Source organism: Macrotis lagotis, chromosome 2 (genome assembly GCF_037893015.1).
Source record: "Macrotis lagotis isolate mMagLag1 chromosome 2, bilby.v1.9.chrom.fasta, whole genome shotgun sequence".
In the NCBI taxonomy this organism is placed as follows: Eukaryota; Metazoa; Chordata; class Mammalia; order Peramelemorphia; family Peramelidae; genus Macrotis; species Macrotis lagotis.
In genome coordinates, this window is record NC_133659.1 from 302,798,301 (window position 1) to 302,810,901 (window position 12,601).

The following is a 12,601-nucleotide window of genomic DNA, read 5'->3' on the forward strand; positions in this document are numbered from 1 at the left end:
AAAGTTGTGAAACAATCTTCACAATCAGGAGTTCTAATAAAGGTCTTATTTCTAAAATATGTAGAGAATTACATCAAATTTATAAGGTCACAAGTCATTCCCCAATTGATAAATGGTCAAAGGATATGACCAGTTTTCAAATGAAGAAATTATATATATATATATATATATATATATATATATATATATATATATATATATCAAATGAAAAATGCTCTGAAATGCTCTAAATCATTATTGATTAGAAAAATGCATATTGAAACAACAATGAGGTATCATCTCACACCTATCAGTTTTTCCAAGATGAGGAAAAAGGGAAAATGATAATGTTGGACAGGTTGTGGGAAGATTGGGACTTCCATGCATTGCTGGTGGAGTTGTGAACAGATCCAATCTTTCGGAGAACAATATGGAACTATGCCCAAAGTGCAATAAAACTGTTAATATCCTTAGACCCAACAATTCCAATTCTAGGTCTATATCCAGAAGACATTACAAAAAAAAAAAAGAAAAAGTCCTATATGTTCCAAAATATTCATAGCAGCCTTTTTTGTAGTGGTAACGAATTAGAAATTGAGGGGATGCCTAAATAAATTATGGTAAAACAATACTATGAAATACTATTGTTCTTTTAGCAACCATAAATGATAAGACTCTAGAAAAGCATAGAATGACTTTCCACATCTGATGCTGAATGAAGTATAGTAGAACCAAGAGAACAATGCACATAATAAACAACAACATTGCGAGATGATCAACCTTGACGGAAGCAGCTCCCAGAGAGCTAGGACACCTGTAATAGATTGGCTATGGGCTATGTTATCCCCATCCAGAGGCAGAAAAACAAAAAAGGCACAAAAAAACCCTTCAGAATGCTTTATAAAAATTATCTCTTACCCTTAATTAATCCTACTTCTTCATAGTGAAAGTAACTGATCTGTAAACATGTTTATCAAAATATGTATGTGCAATGCGAACTTGACTGTTCTCCACTAAGAGGGCTGGAAAGGGAAGGTGGAAGGAAATTTTGGAACTTAAAAGTACATATGGTCATAAGGATGTAAATAAATTTAAAAATAAAGGAAGGAGTCATACATATTAACAATAACATTGTATGATGAACAATATTTTTATTTTTTTATTTAAGGCAATGGGGTTAAGTGACTTTCCCAAGGTCACATGTCTGAGGCTGGATTTTAACTCAGGTCTTCGTGACTCTAGGGTTGATGCTCTATCCATTGTACCACTAGCTGCTCTGAGATGAACAATCTTGATGGAAGCAGCTCAGAGAGCTGGGCCAACTGTGTTAGATCAGCCATAGACAATGTGCTTCCCATCCAGAGGTAGAAAACCAAAACCAAATGAAACATACACACACACACACACACACACTCACACTCACCTTCACCTTCAGAATCTGATGAATACTTTATAAAAATTATCTCATATATCTTTCCCTTAATTCTAATTCCTCATACTGAAAATAACTAATCTGTAAATATGTTTACCAAAAATATATATGTACAATGGTAACCTGTCTGCTTGTTGCTGAGGGGAGGGAGGTGGGAAGAGTGGAAGGAAATTTTGTAACTTAAAAATATATATGTGTGCATATGAAAATAAATTTAAAAAAAGAAAAAACCCTGACTCCCTCCTTTTTAGGGAAAATGGAAAAATAATTCACAGGATTATTGTATAGATTTTGGCTTATGTTACCATCCTCCACCCCCCTCAGAAACACATCTTACTAAATCATTTAACAAATATTTCTGAATAATTTAATCTTTGTAAAGTATTTATAAAAATGTATCTTTCATTAAAATTCCTTTACCAAGCAATGTGATGTAATTTAAATATTATCTTGCATATACATTTGGGCATGCATGCAGATTTCTTAAATAGTTTCATAGGTATGAGAAACTCTTTGTACCGATGCAGATTATTAACCAGGCTACAATTTAGCATCTCAGAGTTGTCTGTATCATGGAATAAATGTCTCACCTATGGGCACAGCTAGTATATAGGAGACTCTAGCTATAACCAAGGATGCAAAATCTCTATCTACTATACCATATGGTCTTTGAAGTGATAAACTTTTTGCATCAGTAGTGCTTGCAAACAAGTGAATTGATTGTTGAGGAGCTGCCAATTGTGTAAGAAGAGGGAATAACTGCACAGCTAAAATGAAACAATTGATAGTGACATCAAAATCATAGCTACATCTCAAACTGGGGATCCAAGATATTAAAGAACTAGGTAGGGGCTACATGACAGGATGATGAATGGAAAGTAAGTAAGAAATAACAATTGACAATTCAGAAGAGTCTTTGGAGTCATTTTCTAAAGATGTTGGGTTAATAAATGAAAAAAAAATATTAAAAAACCTGTTACTCCAGGCACCTTTTCCACTGGCTTAATTAGGTCATGTCATTAGGTTAAGAAAAATGATCAGGGACAGCTAGGTGGCACAGTGAATAGAACACTGGCCCTGGAGTCAGTAGGACCTAGATTCAAATCCAACCTCAGACACTTAAAAATGACTTAGCTGTGTGTCCTTGGGAAAGTCGCTTAACCCCATTGCCTTGCAAAAAAGAAAATAAACAACTTATTGGATTGAGTTGTGGGAGGGTGAGAAAGCAATTTGCTTACTCTGGGGTTGTTTTTTTAAAATTATCATTGATATCCCTGAATTATTTATAGCCAGTGGAATGATCAAACATAATTTTAATTTCATTATCAAAATATTAAATGAAGAAGAAGTTAAGGCAACTGAGTCATGAGTTAGCATTTTGAATACTAGAGAAACAGTAATTTGTTAAGATGGAGAATCCTTGTATTGGAAAAATTGAGCCTGATATAAATCTCCAACCCCCTTCTTTCCTTCTCTTCCTTCTTTCTTCCTATTTCTTCTCTGTTATACAGTTTGACAGGACTTATTCCAAAAGACAAGGAAAGATGTAATCTTTTTTCTTGGCATCTCTTTGACATGCTTGTCTGATTTGTCCCTATGATGACAGTTTTATGAGAATCATCCAGTTTCTTGACAATTAATTTAGCAAATTAGTTTTGTTTTAGAATCACTCTTTTCTGTGACCTTTCAGTCCTTGGCTTAAGTCTCTCTTCATTCACACCTATCTTCATGTGGAACATTTGCAAGAGCAGTGAGTTACTATATTAACATTTCACTATATTAACATTCCTCTATGAAATTCTGATTTACCTTATTTTACAGGAAAGATTTGAAGTTTTTCTGAAAATTGTTTTGATGATTCAGAAGAATCATTCAAAATAGAGGAAAGACCTCTATGGGAAATTCTTACATTCACCTTGCAATTTTGACATTTGTTGTAGAAATTATCTACTACAAATAAAAAGGACTTAGAGATTATGATGTTAAATTATCTAATGGGGCCATGAAGTGAATCAAGGTCATGCGCTTCTGCTATGCAATTCCAAAGTCTTTTTTTTATTATAGTAAAAAGAAAAGTTCATAATGTAAATTATGATAGTTTCAGGGAAATTTCAAACATGTCTCCTTGAACCGTGATAGGTGGTAGATTTTTCATTTTTAAGTCATTTTTTCAAAGATAAGTCCCACATTTTTTCCTCTGGGCTCAAATTTTAATGACTGTTTCTGTCTGAATGCAAATGTAAAAAATTTAAGGAAAGAGATGCTAATATGACCTTAATTTCCTTTGTTCCTACATATAAAACTAACTGAGAGGAAATAAAGACTATAACATATTGATTATTCATCTTAGAATGAAGAAGATTTGGATTCAAGTCTAGCCTCTGACACATTCATGTTATATGACCCTGAACAAGCCACTTAAAATCTCAGCATTGTAGATAACTAAAATTCTAAGCTGCAGAAATAACTTATAGTTGGGGAACTTCAAAACAGTGAAGGGAACTTCAAAACAGTGAAATCCTAATCTTGATCATGAACAATTGATTCTAATGGAAAGAAATGGGGGTACTCAACATGTGTTTTTTGAATTTCCCTATTGTTTTTTGTATTATATGCTATATCCACTCTATAAAATATAAAATTGTAGAATTGAGGTAGCATTTTTTAAACGTCAGGCTCAATTTAGTATTTTCAGTATTTTCTATATAATAGATGTTTAATAAATATGTGTTATTAATTTGGCTTGAATAGGTGCTTTATATCTGGAATTTTACAATTTGTGGTGCACACCTGTAATGCCAAATACTGAGGAGGAGGTTCAAACTATATAATAGCATGGTGTAAAGAGGAATTAAGAATTAAGAGTAAATCAGGTGTGGGGTGGCTAGGTGGCCCAGTGGATAAAGCACAGGCCCTGGAGTCAGGAGGACCTGGGTTCAATTCTAGTCTTGGACACTTAATAATTGCCTAGCTGTGTGGCCTTGGGCAAGTCACTTAGCCCCATTTGCCTTGCAAAAATCTTTAAAAAAAGAGTAAATGAGGTGTCAAGAAAGGAAGGGTGAACTCTGTGTGTGTGTGTGTGTGTGTGTGTGTGTGTGTGTGTGTGTGTGTGTGAAAGAGGGAGGGGATTGGAAGGGAAAAGGAGAAAAGACTGATTCAAGACCATTGGATTTATTGATTCAAGTTATTGATAGTTTTCAAGAGAGAAGATTCAGTAGACTGGCTGGGATTGAATAAGTGAATAGTTGGATAAGAGGAAGCAATGAAAACAAAAGAGAGAGTGTGGTATCTTGCAGGAGTAAGATCAAGACAATGTTTTGTTTTTAAAACTGCAAAGTTCTAAGTATGTTTTCAAACCATGTTTGTACAGCCATAGAGATAGACGTTCTGAAAGGAGAGAGTATAATAACTGTTTGAAAGTGTAATGGTTAATAGGAACTTCATTTCAATTTCATTTTCATTTCAACAAACATTTAAGTGCCTACTTTTTTTGGGGGGGGAGTTGCAAGGCAAATGGGGTTAAGTGGCTTGCCCAAAGCCACACGGCTAGTTAATTATTAAGTCTCTGAGTTGGGATTTGATCTCAAGTACTCCTGACTTCAGGGCTCTATCCACTGTGCTACCTAGCCACCCCCAAGTGCCTACTTTCTATGAAGGATTAAATGATGAGGATTAAAAGTTTTTAAAAAAAAAGGAATTAATATAAAATCAATATAAATAAATAAATAAATATAAAAATGAGAAAATATGTTCATACAAAGTAACTTCACATCTAAAAACTGGAGTCAGAAATATACTAAAGTAGGAAGTGGTACTTGAGAAATCCTTGAAAAAATTCTAGGGATAATAAAAGGAAAAGGAGGGATTATGAAGGTTTATTTGTGCAGTGTCAGAGAGGAGAGGAATGTTTGTTGACTCATGATGAAATTCCAAGTTCAGTCTATCTCTGAGAGCAATAAAACCAACTCAACATTGAGTTTTTTACTAGTTATAGGACCTTGGATGGTTAATTAGTTAGCACACTGGATAGACTTGGCCTGGAGTCTCTCATCTCTCTGGTCTTAGTCACTTATTAGACATATAATCCTGGGCAAGTCACTTAACCCTATTTGTCTGTTTCATTATCTATAAAATGGTCTAGAGAAATAAATGACAAATGACTAGTGTATCTCTGCCAAGAAAACCCCAAATGGGGTCATGGAGAGTTGGGCACAATTGAAAAACAAATGATCTTAGATAGGTGATGTCCTAAGACAATTACAGAAGTCTTGCCTAGGATACACACACACACACACACACACACACACACACACACACACACACACAGACACACACATGTTCATGAAACATTAAAGGAATCACACTTCTTTTTTTTTTTTTAGATTTTTCAAGGCAGTGGGGTTAAGTGGCTTGCCCAAGGCCACACAGCTAGGTAATTATTAAGTGTCTGAGACCAGATTTGAACCCAGGTACTCCTGACGCCAAGGCCGGTGCTTTATCCACTATGCCACCTAGCCGCCCCAGGAATCACACTTTTAACCTATACTCAAAAATTGTTTAGAAAGAAAGCCCTGAAACTTCAAACAATCAGTGGTTGTGGTCCTGAACAAATCAACTTCTTTTTGTCTTAGCTTTCTCATTTATAAAGCTGGGATAATAAAAGACCTTACCTATCAAGGTAGTTGTGAGGAGTAAATGAGAGGAGTAAATGAAACAATGAATGTTACGTGATTTGCAAACATTAAGGAGTTAAATAAGGATATCATGAACGTCACCATTATTACTGTTATCTTACATGGAGTAAATGGACTCAAAAAAAGCACTTTTATAGACTCAGTTTACCTGACAAGGTGATTCCAAATAAAGCCTAAAGAGTTATGAACACTGGAAGTTAGAGAGAAAGGGAGTCAGAAAATCATCTGACCAGAGATATATATGAAACTCCAGTTAATCTGCTATTTTAGATCATTAAGGACATGAACTATATACAACCTAGGGAGTAAAAAACCTCCCCTATGACTATTCATACTTCAAATATCAAATGACCGACTTCATATACCTTTGAAAATAGTTCCATCATGAAATTTGGTTGTTCCTCCATTTTAATAAAAATTTTATTTTGTAATTTTGTAAAGTGCATGCCAACAAGTAGGGAATTGCCTTTAATATATTATCAAGTTTATAAACTGGAAAACAAAATATGAATACATTTCCCCACCTGTCAGAGAGTATCATGTGTCAAAGGAAAATCTCTGACAAAGGGGATACGATTTATTTAATGAACTCATATAATCTAACTCTCATTTTGCATAAAAGGAAATGGTATGGCCTAAATAAAAGGCAGCTGGATTTCATAAGGGGGTACTGTTTTGGACTTGGGGTCAGGAATACTTGAATTTAGAACTGCTTTCAATTATTTTTTATGTGACTTTGAGTGTGTCACTTAATTTCTCTTGGCTTCAGTTTCCTCATTTAGACTAATATGGACATTAATAGAACCTACTTCACAGAGTTGTGAAGATAAATGCATATGTAGAGACACACAGGCTTTTACAAATGTGTACATGTATACAAATGGTATTTCTATGCAAATGTGCACAAGTAAGCATGTATTATAAAATAAATATATGATACAAATACTTGCACATATTTATATATGAATATATGTCTGAACATAAACAAAAGTTTACTTATAGATTATATAAATATATATACAGACACACAAATACAAAATCAATTTCTGAGTGATATTTGCTTTTCTTAACAGGAAGCCAGAATTAGAATTTAGACATCCTGTCTCATTGTTTAGTGCCCTTTTCATCAAACCACAAGGCCTTTCTAACCATGTGGAGAGGTAAATATATATTTTTGTGTGTGTATCTATCTCTGTGTGCATCTCTCTCTCTCTCTCTCTCTCTCTCTCTCTCTCTATCTATCTATCTATCTATCTGTATAACATATATGTCTTTTCCTTCACAAAAAAAATCAGAAGGAGTTAGGGATGAGAAAGAGAGAATTATAAAAATAAGGAGGAATTATGACAGAAATCTATTGCCACCAAAAGTATGGTTTCCAAGGTTGAACAAGATAAAAAGCACAATAATGATTTTCCATTACTGTATCATGTGTTTGGGAAACAAAATTAAAGTATTTAATTTTTGTAATGGGCTCATGATATCAAAATGTAAACATCTGGTGAACTTATTCCCCCTCTGCTCCTGAAAATGTAACTGAAATCAACTCTATAAATAACACAAATGTTTTCAAACCAATACAGCTTAGCAAAACATAAGAAATAGCAAGATATCTTCTTGGCTGATGTTAATGAGAACAACTGCATGTTCTGTGATCCTAGAGGAAATGGACAGAGAATATTTGTTCCCTAATTGGAATATAATGCTAGAACTTCACATCTGAGAAAATATACATGGTTATTGTGGGTAATAATGTAGTACATAATTAAATAGATATGCAAGTTTTTAAAGCTCCTACCATAGACAAAATGTTATGCTATTAATCTTAATCATGAAAATCTATAGAATCATAATAATGCTGAAGCATTTTTCAGGTTTTTGCAAGGCAAATGGGGTTAAGTGGCTTGCCCAAGGCCAGGTAATTAAGCGTCTGAGGCCAGATTTGAACTCAGGTACTCCTGACTCCAGGGCCGGTGATCTGTCCATTGCGCCACCTAGCAGCCCCTAGTGTCCCCTATTTCTAATAGGAATAATCTTCTTGGGGAAGACAGGGAATGAGGGTTTAAAAAAAATCTAAAATTTTTCTCCATTGTCTTATCCATTTTCTATAATGAATTTATCTAGTTATGGACTTAGATATGGACTTAGATTATGGACTTCTTTTAATGATTAATGCTTCTTTAAGTTCTGTTCTATTGTACTCTAAGACACTGGGGAGAGAAAGACCAAAAAAAAACCCCCAAAATTAGAATTATAATAGAATTCAGTACTCACATCAGTGAATGGCCATCTCAAAAACAATGTCCTGTCCAATATCATTGAAACAGTCTCATAAATTCTACCTGAAGATCTCTGATCGCAAGGATCCTGATTTCTTGCAAATTCCATCCAAATTTGAAACAACTATAATTTTCACATCTATATTGTTTTCTCTGAAATTTCTACTTGTTCTTCCTAATTCTAGTTCCAAGTAAAACAAATTCAATTCTTCTTATAGATGACAGAATTTTAACCACTTAAATATACCGATCCCATATTTCTACGTCTTTTCCTGAAAGCTAAGCTGGGTTTTATTCAGTCAATTGTAGTATGCAATGATTTCTATTTCTTTCATCATTCTCCTTTCCTCTTTGGATATGCACCGAGATGACACTATTCTTTGTCAAATAACTAACTCATAACTGAATATAGTAATATTATATTAATGGAAGAAGAAAATGAAACTATGATTTTCTTTGTTGTGAACAGGTTCTTACTAATACAATCCAAGATTGAATTGACCTTTTTATCCACGATGTTGCATTATTGACTTATATGAGATTGAAATTCCCCCCAAACCCCAATAATTTAACAATGGTATGGCATTTAGGCATGTTTGCTTCTAGATCACACTAGGGGAAAATAATATTTTCAAGCAAAATAGAGGATTTTAAATTTATATCAATGTCTTCATCTTTTCATATTCATCATCCATAGTGCTAAAATATTTTTCAAAAGTCTTTAATAAATCTAATACAATTAAAATACTAAAATAACTATCCAATATAAAATGTGTTTGCCATCAGTCATTTATTAAATGCCTACTATATGCCTGGCAAGTATTGCACTAAATATACAATGAAAGGCAATCCAAAAAAGAAAGAAAGAAAGAAAACAAAATAAAACAAAGCAAAAAAAGAATTTGGATCCTTTTTTCAGGAAGCTCGAAATCTAATTTAAGTACAATCAGGGATTCTGCACAACTCTCTACTTTTCAAAAACAAAATACCGAAAAACTTAGACTAGTCAAAAAATGCAAATACTCATTAATTATGATACTGCCTCCTGATCCATATTATTCTCCTATATCATGCACTCTGTATAAATTGCTGTGATGTTCTGTCCATGTAATTTAAGATCATATTTTTTCTTTTTTTTAAGAGTTGCAAAAATCTTTGGAGATTAAATATGTTGCTTTGTTTTTTTTAGTTTTTTTTTTTTTTTGCAAGGCAAATGGGGTTGAGTGGCTTGCCCAAGGCCACACAGCTAGGTAATTATTAAGTGTCTGAGGTCAGATTTGAACTCAGGTACTCCTGATTCCAGGGCCAGTGCCCTATCCACTGCACCACCTAGCTGTCCCAATATGTTGCTTTCTAAAAGAAACAATACATGGCTAAATTCACATGTATTAGAACCTTTAACCTAACAACTTGACTTGCTTCTATCTCGAACCCATGTATATAATTCAGAGGTTGAAAAACTTTGATACTCTATAGCACTCATTCTTTCTCACAAAAATCTTAATGATTCACAGTGAAATGTGTGGGGACCTCTTTCCTGTGAGATATTTTATCTAACAAAACTGTTTATAACCCTATGCCAGTAGGGAAATTTCTTGTTCTAAAGACAGACCATATTTCTGTCTTAAATGTTTATGTCTTAAATGAGGGCTATTTTGAGGTCTTGGGCCATAAAAACAATGTGCTATAGTGGATTCAGAAGAAAATAGGACTTAGTCTGGCCTGTGACATTAAATAACTGTTGGAGTTTAGACAGATCAAATATCCTCATTGTTTTACTTTGTTCGTTGCAAAATAAAGATCTTGAATAATATCAAGATTTTTAGCCTGTTTTGTGTTCTGGAGACCACAATCTTGTATTTTGGTATTTCAGCATTCTTCACTAGTGTCTGATGTTTTGTGACCAAATTTGGGGTTTTCTTGACAAAGATACTGTGATGATTTTTCCAATTCCTCCCCATAAAATTAAGTAAATGACATTACAATGGAAATCCTCTCCATGGAAATAAAATGTATTTTTTTCCTATACAAATATGTACAAAACCTGAAATATATTCATTGATACTTAAGGAAGTTAAGCAATTCCTGGATTAGATGGCCTTTAAGTTGTGGAATGTTCTGTGATTTTGAGATTGCATTTTGAAATTTTATTGCAGGTCTGCCCATGTTGCTCTTTGGCTCAAAAACCTTCCAAAAAGCCTTATTCTGAAAGAATAAAACACAAATTCTTTACCCTTTCATTTCAAAGCTATTTATTATTTCTCCAACCTACTTTTCTAGGCAAACAACCAAAAAACTTCCAAACAACAAAAAAACTTGCAGAACAACTCTGAGGTTGGCAAAGATGGAAAAAAAAAGGGGAAGAATATTTTGGAGAGATTGTGAAAAAATTCATTGTTGATGAAATGCTCTAGTCTTTATGGAAAGCCATCTAGAATTAAGAAAAGAATGTGACTAAATTGTCCTTGATATCCACTGCAATATATACTATCCAAAGTAGCCTGCTTAAAAATAAATGCTTCATATACAACCAAAACATTTACAGTGACACTTTTTATGGCAGAAAATAATTGGAAACAAGCTTGATCCCTATTCATTATGGAATATTATATCCTATAAGTGTAATGAAACATTACCATGTTATAAAAACTGATGAATGTTGATTGCAGAGATGTAGAGAAAGACTGAAATGAAACAAATTGGTATAAACAGAATTGGGGGGGGGAGCATACACAATGACTAAAACAATGTAAATGAAAAGAGCTATCACAAAATGGTGAAAGATAAAATCTGTGTCAGTATAATGTTCTTGTTGAGTTCCAGGAAGAGATATGAGAAGGTCCCTTTCCTTTGTAGAGGTAATGATCTGTGACTGTAGAACATTGTATAGAATGTAAGCTGTTTTCAGTATATTGATCCAGTTTTTTTTCTGAGTTTTTCCCCTCCTTCTGCAACAATGGAGAAGGAAGGGAAGAGATATGAAAGAAATCCAGTGATTTCAAAGCAACGAATTTCTTTTTAAAAGTTTTTTCTTTTAAAATATTTTCTCTTTATATGAATTTTAGCATAAAGACATATGATAAGAAAAGGAGGTAAATGTATGGTTTCCATAAAATATTGAGAGGAAAATGGAAACTTGCATATTGAAAGAACTCACCATTGGGAAATACAATATGAGAAGGATGATATAATTAAAATTTGCTTTATCAGAGATCAATATCAAAATAAGGTGGCTAAGAGATTCATTAAAAATTTTAATTTTTTTTTGGTTCAGTCTTATTGAACTCTTCATGACTCCAGTAACCATAATGTTCAGGAGCTTTCTTTTTTCCACTTTTCCAGTTACATGTTGTAATAGTTTTTCAACATTCATCCATATGCATTTTTTGCATATTTTTAAGTTACATAATTTTCTTCCATCTTCCCTTCCCACACCACTCGCCACAGCAGTGTTTAGCTGGTGAATACTGCACACACACACATTCACATTTAATATGTTTATAATTTAGTCATTTTTATATGAGGAATTAGGATTAAGGAAGAATAAACAAAAACATGAGATAGGCAAGAAAAAAACAAAAGAGAAATTTTTAAAAAGTGAATGTGGTGTCCATACAAATTCTATAGAGACCTTTTTTTGGTTTTGTTTTCTACCTCTAGATGTAGACAGCATTGCCCATAAGCAGATCCTCTAGGGTTATCCTAGCTCTCTGAATTACTGAGAGGAGTTGATCAATTCACAATGTTGATGTTAATGTGTAAATTTTACTCTTGGTTCGACTCCCTTTGCTTAGCATCCGGATGTTCCTGTAATTTCTTCCAGGTTTCTCTAGAGTTCAACCTTTCATGGTTTACTTTAGAAAAATAGTACTCTATACACATTCATATGACATAACTTGTTCAGGCATTCTCCAATTGATGGACATCCCTTCGATTTCCAATTCTTTGACACTACAAAAAGAGGTGCTATAAATATTTTGCAACATGTGAGACTTGTCACATTTTTTTTGTGATTTCTTCTGTAAATAGATCTAATATTCCTATTGCTTGGTCAAAGGGCATTATCAGATTTATTACTCTTTGGGCATAGTTCCATATTGCTCACCAGAATGGTTGGATCAGTTCACAACTCCAACAGTGCATTAATGTCCCAATCCTCCTACAACTTCTCCAAAAATTATCATTTTTCATTTTTGTCACCTTAGCCAATCAGATGG

At 33.5% G+C, this 12,601-nt stretch overlaps 1 protein-coding gene and 1 long non-coding RNA gene across 3 annotated transcripts in view; one reads left to right on the forward strand and one right to left on the reverse strand.

The window, feature by feature from the left end:
- Positions 1 to 7,250, forward strand: part of LOC141511762 (uncharacterized) — a 35,712-nt gene extending 28,462 nt beyond the window's left edge. Inside the window, exon 3 of the long non-coding RNA XR_012475391.1 lies at positions 7,179 to 7,250. This is a non-coding gene — a long non-coding RNA (uncharacterized LOC141511762). The remainder of the gene's footprint in view (positions 1 to 7,178) is intronic.
- Positions 1 to 12,601, reverse strand: part of LOC141511763 (alpha-1,3-mannosyl-glycoprotein 4-beta-N-acetylglucosaminyltransferase C) — a 414,197-nt gene that overhangs the window by 120,824 nt on the left and 280,772 nt on the right. The window lies entirely within an intron of this gene.